Source organism: Gracilinanus agilis, chromosome 2 (assembly GCF_016433145.1).
Source record: "Gracilinanus agilis isolate LMUSP501 chromosome 2, AgileGrace, whole genome shotgun sequence".
NCBI classification, from domain to species: Eukaryota; Metazoa; Chordata; class Mammalia; order Didelphimorphia; family Didelphidae; genus Gracilinanus; species Gracilinanus agilis.
In genome coordinates this window covers 720,447,342-720,456,618 of record NC_058131.1, presented here as the reverse complement: position 1 = coordinate 720,456,618, position 9,277 = coordinate 720,447,342, and the positions used below count along the sequence as shown (strand labels likewise).

The following is a 9,277-nucleotide window of genomic DNA, read 5'->3' as shown; positions in this document are numbered from 1 at the left end:
TCCTCCCTCCCTCCTTCCTTCCTTCCTTCCTTCCTTCCTTCCTTCCTTCCTTCCTTCCTTCCTTCCTTCCTTCCTTCCTTCCTTCCTTCCTTTATCTTTCTGTCATAGAACCATTACTATGCATTGGTTCCAAGGCAGAAAAGCAGTAAAAGAACTAGGCAATGGGGATGAAGTGACTTGCCCAGGGTCACACAGCTAGGAAGTGTCTGAAGGCCAGATTTGCACCCAGGACCTCCTATCTGTAGGTCTGGTTCTCAGTCCACTGAGCCACCCAGCTGCTCCCTGCTTATTGCTTTCTGATGGAATAGAAAGTCTTTGAAAGATTTCTCTTCTTTTTTAGTCTTTGTAGCCCAATGCCCAGCACAACCTGGCAGCCAGTGGACAGGGGTTTCTTAAGCACCTACTATGCGCCAGGCACTGTGCCAGTTTCTGGGGATACAAAGAGAGGTAGAGAACACCATGCCAACTAGCAGCGGGAGCTGCTTGATGAACACTTGTTCATTGGTGGATGGGAGGCGACCCAGCAGGCAGAGAAGTCTGGTTTCCACTTTCATTCCCCAAACTCCCTAGATGTGTGAGATGGCATGGTTGACATGGAAAGAGCAAACCAGGGGTCGGCAGACCTGGCTCTGGGTTCAAATCATCCTCTGTCTGCCTGTGTGACTTTGGACGATTCCCAACCTCCCAGGCTTCCGTTTCTTCATCTATGGAACGAGGGGGTTGAATTAGATGGCTTTGGTGGCCCTTTAGGATTCGAGACTAGCAGGGGCTTTCCTATGACCCCCTGCTGCCTCTGGGTGAGGATGGATTCCCAGCCCCAAGGGAGTTTAGAAGTCAAATAGTCCAGATGAGGAGGTCGAGACCCTGAGAAGTTGTGACTCCCTGAAGGCAGCACAGGAGAGGTGGGAGGTGGCAAAAATAGGATTTGAACTCCTTTGAGACATTGTCTCAGGGGACAGCCAGGTGGCTTAGTGTATGGAGAGCCGGGCCTAGAGACGGGAGGTCCTAGGTTCAAATCTGGCCTCAGACACTTCCCAGCGGTGTGACCCTGGGCAAGTCACTTGACCCCCATTGCCTAGTCCTTACTGCCTTGCAGCCAGTACACAAGTTTGATTCCAAGACTGAAGGGGTTTAAACAGCCTGTATCTAAGCCCTCAGCTCTAATGTTCAGTCATTTTAAGGGGCCCTCATTGAGTGTGGTGGTAGGATAGGATGGAGGTCAGGAAGCCAGAGGCGCTGCTCTCACTCTTATTTCCTTGTGTGTCACAAATTCTCCCCTGTGGCTTTTCACTTTTTCCTGGAGAATGAAAGATGAAGGGCTTGTGGTTTTGTCAGGGATTGGGCGGGAAGGGAGGCTACAACTAAGGCCAGCTGGGGAGGGGGAGGCTCAGAGCTCAGAAGGGCAGAGGGGAAAGAGAAGGAGACAGAGAAACAGAGAGCCAGGCGAGTTTAGGGGGAGACAGAGTGACCTTAGTTGTTCCTAAATGTTCTTTATCCTGAGATCACCCGCTCAGGCTTTCAAAGAGGGAAGTAAAACAAGGCCTTGGTTTCCTTAACCTTCTGGGCAAAGGGTATGGGAAATGGGCTGGTGGAAACCGCAGCCACTTGGTCAGGTGCTGGCCGGGCCTGAGGGGAGGGCTTCTTCTCTCTTCCCTTTCCTTCTTCTTCATCTCAGGCAGTTTTCGCTTAGTCATAGGGACAGAATCATTTTTTTTCCCTTTGAATCAGTTGCCATAAAAATGATCTTGGATACTTTGTTAGAGGATTGCATTCAGTAAGCTCCTACTGTGTGCACAGAGTACTGGCAGGGGCTGCGGGGGAGGCGAAGCGGCCATAAGAGCTGGGCCGGGACCTTTGGGAGCTCTTGGTCTGGTAGCCAATCCCTTACAGCTGGGGCCATCTTAAGCCACGGTGACCACCGTGTGTGAGAGCAGATCCAGTGGCTCCCACCCAGAGTCCCCCACCTTGTGTTGAAGGGAAGGAGGTGAATTTTCTCTTCGTTCCTTTAGGGCCAAGTTTGATCATGGCGACTACAATGCTCCCTTGTTAATCGGAGATACGTTATTCTGTACAGAATGCAGAAGTGGCTCTTGGGAGTGGTGGCCTGTGTGCTGCTGGGCATGGTGCCTTCCGAGGGACATTCCAGGAAGAAGAGGTCTGTGGATCCCGAGGCGTACATGAATATTGTGAGTTTCCTCGAAGAAGATTTGGGAAATGCTCGAGAGAAGAAAGTCTCTGGCATCCTTCTGTGGGCCTCGCATGCTGCCCTGAGAAGCTGCCATTGACATTCGGCTCCTCATTGCATCTTCTACCTCCTAGCCTTCTCTTGTCCTAAGCCTTGAGACGCCATTTTCACCCCATCGCCTTTGTTTTTCTCTCTCTTTCCCCTTCCTTCTTCTTCTCTCCTCTCATTCTCCCTCTTCCCTCTCTTCCTTTCCTTTCCTCTCACCCCTTTACCTCTCTTCCCTCCCTTTTCTCTTCCCTTCATCTTTCTTCCCTCCCTTCTCTCTTCTTCTCCTCTCTTCTCTCTTCTCCTTCTTGTCTCCTTTTTCTCCTTCTCTTGTTTCTCTCCTTCTTTTTCTTCCCTTCTCCTTTCCTTTCCTTTTTTTTCCCCTTTGTCTTTCTCCTCCCTCACTCCAGCCAGAATAATTAGATTAGGTTCATCCAGGTTTAAATGCTTCCCTTCTTGCCACAGGTTGGGAAACATGCCCACACATGCCACTGTCAGGCCATTGTGGACTTCACTGATGAAGGAATAAGCTTGTTTTCTCAAGCACTTTTGGCCTTGGCTCTTTCATGGTCCCTGTTGAGTTTGGCCCGGTCAGGAGAAGTCGCTCGTCTCCAGGATGGTGAAAAAGTGGCCCGGCTGATACTTTATTTTATTTTATTTTATTTTTAATTTAATTTAATTAATTAATTTATTTGTTTGTTTGTTTGTTTATTTTTAACCCTTAACTTCTGTGTGTTGGTTCCTAGGTGGAAGAGTGGTAAGGGTGGGCCATGGGGGTCAAGTGACTTGCCCAGGGTCACCCAGCTGGGAAGTGTCTGAGGCCGGATTTGAACCCAGGACCTCCTGTCTCTAGGCCTGACTCTTAATCCACTGAGCTACCCAGCAGCCCCCAACAGCTGATACTTTTAGACAAACACGTGAGGTCACATCTCTCACATTTACACATCTTAAGCTCTGGAAGAGATCTTCAAGGCCATCTAATCTGACCGCATTTTACAGCTAAGGAAACTGAGGTTCAAGGAGGGTGATGTGTGGCCTCAGTCTCTAGAGCAGCCAGTTCTCTCTCTGCTGCTCCCCACTGCCTTCTCGGTTTATCGGTTTGGACATTTCCATGGCCCTTGGGATTGGTCCCGCTGCTGAGTCAGGGCTGCTGCCCTTGGCCCGCTGGCCTTGGTTTCTCTCCTTCCTTTCCAGTTTAACCTTTTGCCTCCCTCCCGTGACCTCCCACCCCTTGCTCTTCCCCAAGACCTTTGAATAGAATGATAAACAAGTCACTGGGTTGCCTTTTTGGTTCTTTCTGTTCTGCTTTCTCTTCTCTAATTGAGGGAACGATGGGTTGTGAAAAAGAGAAGTCGGAGCTCAGATGAGCCACTGGGGCAGTAGTGAGTCCCCTGACAAGTGGGGGAGATTCTGCTTGAGCAACAAGAAACAGTCCTTAGTCTGTTCATCTGGAAACTGGATCTGAGGTCACTGGAAGAGGGAAAAGGAAGCGCTTGTTGGCTTCTTTCCCTTTGGCTCCAGTTCCTTCTCCCTCTCAGTTAGATCATTAACCTCCAACCGCATGGAGTTATGAGTGGGACCAAGCCGTCCTGGGAGGGTGGGGGCGGGGGTGGGGCCGTGGCTCCCCCATGGCTCAGGACTTCCAAAGGGCAGTGGGAGATTTGGCGAGCCTGAGTCAGGAGTGTCTGACTTTAGAAGAGGAGGCAGAGTCCTGGGATGCTCAGCCTTGTAAGAGGCAATGAGGTAATCTGTCAGGGGGATAACCGTTTACTGAGCACTGTGCTAATCCCGGAGGATACCCAGAAAGCTGCGTCCCCCCACCCCCAAATGATGCTGGTCCTCGAGGAGGGCCTGTTGGAATGGAAGAGAACACAAATCCCAAACAGGGTGTGGATTTTAAAATTAATACTCAGTATCTCCAAAGTATAATCTTTATAGAGATTTATTAATACTCAGCTAGAGAGTTAGAGAACCCGGGAAACGTTCCCCACTCAGTTCCCGGGGAAGAGGGAGGGAGAGGGATGTTACCCCAAATTTATATACGATCATGCAAAATAGAAAGGAAAAGGAATTGTGGGTAATACAGAAAGGGATCCTGGGCAGTGCAGTTCCAGGGGTTCAAGATTTTCCAGCTCTACACAGGGACATACAAGGTACATGCAGAGGAGACAGAAGGGAACGCGAGAGGGAATGGCACCAGCAGTGGCAGGGCCAAGGAATGCCACTGGCAAAGGGCAAGCGACACCTTGATGAAAGTCAGAGAAGGTGAGGAGGGAGAGCATGGGAAAGAGGAGGGCTCCCAGGCCCCACTCAACAGCAGAGAGAAATCGCTCTTCCTTAGCTGGGAAGGCAAAGACCCAAGAGCTGGGAAAGGGTGCCAAGTTGGGGATCTGCTTAGAAACATCCTTTTTTCTTCCGAATTTGACCGTCACCCACAAAAACAGACATTCCAGTACGAGAGGAGACCGCAAACGGCAACTTCTCCTGCTTGGAAAACCACCGATCTTCAGTTTAACAGTCGTAACCAAGATTCTTTTGGCTTTCTCCTGTGATGTTTAAAAATAGCTCTCAGGACCCACCGACTCAGGCCGCCCCCTTAAGTCCTCCCTGCTAACACATCTAGTCAAGCAAAACAGATCCACAGATTGGCCGGGTTGGGGAACGAATGCGGGACTCGCGTCTTTGGCAGCTGGAGAGTCGCTCCGAGTCTCTGCACATGAGACTCCCTTGCTACGGGCCGTGGGAGCTGAAGAGGCTGCTTGCGGATGTCCCGTGCCTGCTCCCTGCAAAGGACTTGAGCAGACTGAGCCAAATTTGATCCCTTCTGTTGGAAGATTAAGGGGGGAATCTCACGGGGAACGTCCTCGAGTCGGACACACGATTGAGCCCTCCTGCGTCCGTGCCCCTTGCTGCTCCCTGGGCTGCCCTTCTCAGGATTTCTCCCTGATTAATCCCTCTTTGATTTTTCTCCCTACAGAGCGAGATCATCTCCCATTGGGGCTTCCCCAGTGAGGAGTACGACGTGGTGACCGACGATGGCTACATCCTCAGTGTCAACCGAATTCCGCACGGCCGGAAGAACGCAGGGGATAGAGGTACCGAGATTTCCCAGCGGGGAGGCCTCCGGGCACACAGTTGGATTCTTGCAGTGGCTGTTTTTGCTGATTTAATGGCTGGATTCATATTGAATACAAAACGACTGGTTTTTGTAAAGGCAGTTTGAAACTTCTCCCTCCTCCAGTGGGACAGAAGCTGGGTGAGATCAGGGACTATTTCTTTTGCCTGGTATTGCAGGGAGAACAGTGCTTTTGTACCTAGTAGGTGCTTAATAAATGCTTATTTAAGGGGCAGCTGGGTAGCTCAGTGGATTGAGAGTCAGGCCTAGAGATGGGAGGTCCTGGGTTCAAATCTGGCCTCAGACACTTCCCAGCTGGGTGTCCCTGGGCAAGTCACTTGACCCCCATGGCCCACCCTGACTACTCTTCTGCCTTGGAGCCAATACACAGTGTTGATTCCAAGATGGAAGATAAGAGTTAAAAAAATATGCTTATGTAATGAATACATGAATGAGGAAGGGCAGCCTCTGGGCTCGAGCCAGCTCTTAGAGACTCCATTCAGCTGGACTCAGATACTGTTGCCCTTTGACCTGATTTTTTTATCTGAGAACTTGGAAGTCCTTGACTAGAAGATTTGTGCCTGAGAGGTGGATAAATACTTCCTCCTTTGAAGGACAACCAACATAAGGAGGAGCGTCCTTTCTCGAGGTCCTGGTGGAGGAAAGGAAAGTTGGCTCAGGTCAGCCCAGACTTGGGAGCTGGTGGGGGAAAGGACAAAGCAAGGACTTCTTGTCTCCATTTCCCTCTTGCTAGCGGTGGTGACTGTTGGCATCGGGGCCATTTGTTACCCCAAGGTGGTGCCCGGTTCCTAACGTAGCCCGAGCCAAGCCAAGGGCTCCAACAGCTGCTTGGTTTACCTGTGAGATCCCTCGATGGTCCTTTGTAGGAAGACTCAGTGCTCCAGAGCCGGCTCGAGGGCTTCCCAACAGCGGCAACACCAAGAGATGACTTGGCGTGTCGGGGTAGCCCCTGGATTGACCAGAGGAGGCAGATGCCAGATTCCAAAGGAGCCATCCCTGGAGTGGGAGCTGATGAGCAGACATTCTGCCTCAGAGATGATGGCCGCGTCCCCTTGGCTCAAAGTCAGGAATTCTTCCATTTGTCTCTCTTCCCCCAAGACCAGAGTTCTGCGGCCATGCTGAGACAGGAAGTTCCCTTTCAGTCCTTTGCTCTTCTGCCCTCCTCTTCCCAGGGCCTTCTCTCCTCTCAGCCGGCTGCTAGCTCCAGCGTTAACCCATCCTGTGGGCATTTGTGTTTTGCTACTAAACTTTAGAATACAAAAAGTATAATGTGTAACACTTACGTGCTAGGTACCACGCGGTAAGGAAAACATTGAGGTGGGGAAGCAGAACCTTGGTTTAGTCCTGGCTTTGCCATTTGCTGCCCATGTGACAAGTCACTAATTTCCTTTGGCCTCAGTTTCCTCACATGCAAAATGAGAGGCTTGGCCTAGATATCGTCCAGGCCCCTTCCATTTCCCAATTTGGGATGCTGTGCGTCACTGGCACTGGCCCAGAACGATGCCTATGAATTCAGATGGCACAGAACTGAGAGAGCATTGTATGCATGAAGACGTGGCTTGACTTTGACCCAAGCGGGCCTGGCCATCTTCTCTGCTCCTTGCCATTTGGAGCACAGCCTTGGTCTCCCAGGCTCTAGGGAAGGCCCCTTCTGCCCCCCTCCCCCCACCCGGGTCCCTCAAGCTTCTTTTCTTTCCTCAGCACATAGGGGGGCTGCTCTGAGATCACGCCCCAAAAGCCCAAGTCATCAATGGGGCAGGAATGCCTCCTTCTTCTGCCTTTCTCTCCTTCTGGTTCCTGGAGGAAACTCTTGTAGCAATTTCTTAGAAATGTTGGAGGAAGTATTTTATGGCAGAGGATGAAAGAAAGACCATTGGCAAGTTGGAGACTCATTTCCCAGTTGAGGAAAATGACTTGGAGAGAAGGGAAGGACCCTACCTTGTTCATTACTCAGCCTGGAGAAGACTCATGGGACCCCGCTTGATGGGCTGTCCTATGGAGAAGGTATTAGCCTTATTTGCTTGGTTCCCCAGACCAGAAGCAGGGACAATAGGGACAAGTCACAAAGAGGCAGACCAGGGCTGAACACCAGGAGCACTCTGCTAATGATTAGGGGTGTCCAGAAGTGGCATGAGCTGTCTGGAGTCATGGTGGGCTCCCTGTCCTTGGGGGTCTGCAAGCAGAAGCTGGATGAACACTTGTTGGGGAAGTGTGGCAGAAGGTATTCGCTTTTGGGGCGTGGATTGGCCTACGTGGATGGCCACTGAAGCCCCATCCAGCTCTTCAGTTCTATGACTCGGTCTGTTCCTGTGGGCTAAAGCCATTGAGTGGAAGATGGAGGGGCCGGAGGTTTCTGTTCAGAGAGGAATTCCATCTGAAGACGGAGAAGAGGCAATGTGGACCCAGCCACGTTCCCTTCATGTGCCCTCAGTTCACTTCTCTGGAAAAAGATTCATGCGAGTCTTGCTCTGTTTCTGGAAGGTCCCTGTCACTCTCCAAACCACTGTTACTGCCTGTCACCCGAACGCCTGCCATTTTGGATTCATTCCTTTGGATTATAAACTTTATCAAAAATCCAAACACTCTTGGGATGAACGAACGCTTAAGTAGACTAGTTGGCAGCTAACTGAGAGCAAGAGAGGGCTCTGGGGGGCGGAGATCCTGGAATTTGTTCTAGAACCTGGAAAAGGTTCTAGAGATCATTCTCTTCAACCTCCTCCCTTTATGGAGGAAGGAACTGAGTCTCAGAGAGGAAAAGAGACTTAACCAAAGTCATCCCTGTGTGACTCCATCTCCAAGATTCCCAACCCAAGGTTCTTTCCACTGGATTGATCAGGGAATGGGGAGGAGAGTAGCTGGGACAGAAAGATGGGAGGGTGGAAAGATGAAGGCCGGGCTATTGACTATTGTCTATATTGTATAGTGACCATTGGCAGGGGAACCAGGGGAGTTCTTGTAGATGGGAAGAGGAGACCCACCAAAGGCAGGCGCTTCCACTTGATTGAAAAAGGGCAAACACGCATCCCTTCAGGGAAGGAAAGTTGGACCAGTCCTATCACCAGCTGTGGCATGGATGGAAGTGGGCACTGGGAGCCTCTGTCAAAGCCCTGTCTCGGGGGGAAAAGGAAGGGCACCCTCCCTGGGGCTAAAATCACCCAGAGGGCCTGGAAGAGGGAAGAAGCAGCCGGAACTTCGATGGGTCCATCAGTGAGGCTGGGTCCCACTATGTACTTGTTTGTCTGAGCATTAGGGAGTGATTCAGAGTCTGAGAGGGGCTGGGCAGTGAGGTCACTGGAGAGAGAGCAAGGCCAAGCCAGGCCTCTGGCCCCAGTTATTCTGCCCTCCCTTCTGTAGTGGAAAGGAGGCTGCAAAAATGTGGAACTTGAGCAGGAAAGAGAACATTTCCTTTTACTCGGCAGAATACAATAAGAGGACTCTCTAGGAAACCAACTGGCAGTCCCTGCTTTGTATCGTTTCCTTGAAAGAAAGAAAGAAGTTTGTTGTTGTAAGGATTAAGTGAGATAAGGGACTTGTCAACCTGTAAAGCTCTCTATCAGTGGGGTACATCAGACTAACCACTATGATTAGGATGGATCAGCAACCAGTGAGGTACCTCCTCTACTGATTCACATACCCTCTTTGGTGACTTGGGAGTCTTAGAGAGTTATCTAGGGATGAGCTACTAAGAGAGAAGCCAAGTGACTTGTCCAGGGTCACAGATCCTGGATGTATTAGAGGTAAGACTGGAACCCAAGTCTTCCTGACTCTAGGATCAACTCCTAATTGGCTCCATTTCTTCTTTTTTTTCTCCCTCCCTCCCTCCCTCCCTCCCTTCCTCCTCCCTCCCTCCTCCACCCTGTCTTGGTCTCTCCATTTCCCCCCAGCTAGAAGTGCAGTCGTCACTCCTGACT

At 50.8% G+C, this 9,277-nt stretch overlaps 1 long non-coding RNA gene across 1 annotated transcript in view; it reads left to right on the top strand.

Moving 5' to 3' along the window:
• The window catches only part of LOC123236550, an 8,679-nt gene extending 3,386 nt beyond the window's left edge, over nt 1–5,293 (top strand). The window contains exons 2-3 of the long non-coding RNA XR_006505427.1: nt 2,075–2,186; nt 5,208–5,293. This is a non-coding gene — a long non-coding RNA (uncharacterized LOC123236550). The remainder of the gene's footprint in view (nt 1–2,074; nt 2,187–5,207) is intronic.
• The last annotated feature ends 3,984 nt before the right edge of the window (nt 5,294–9,277 follow it).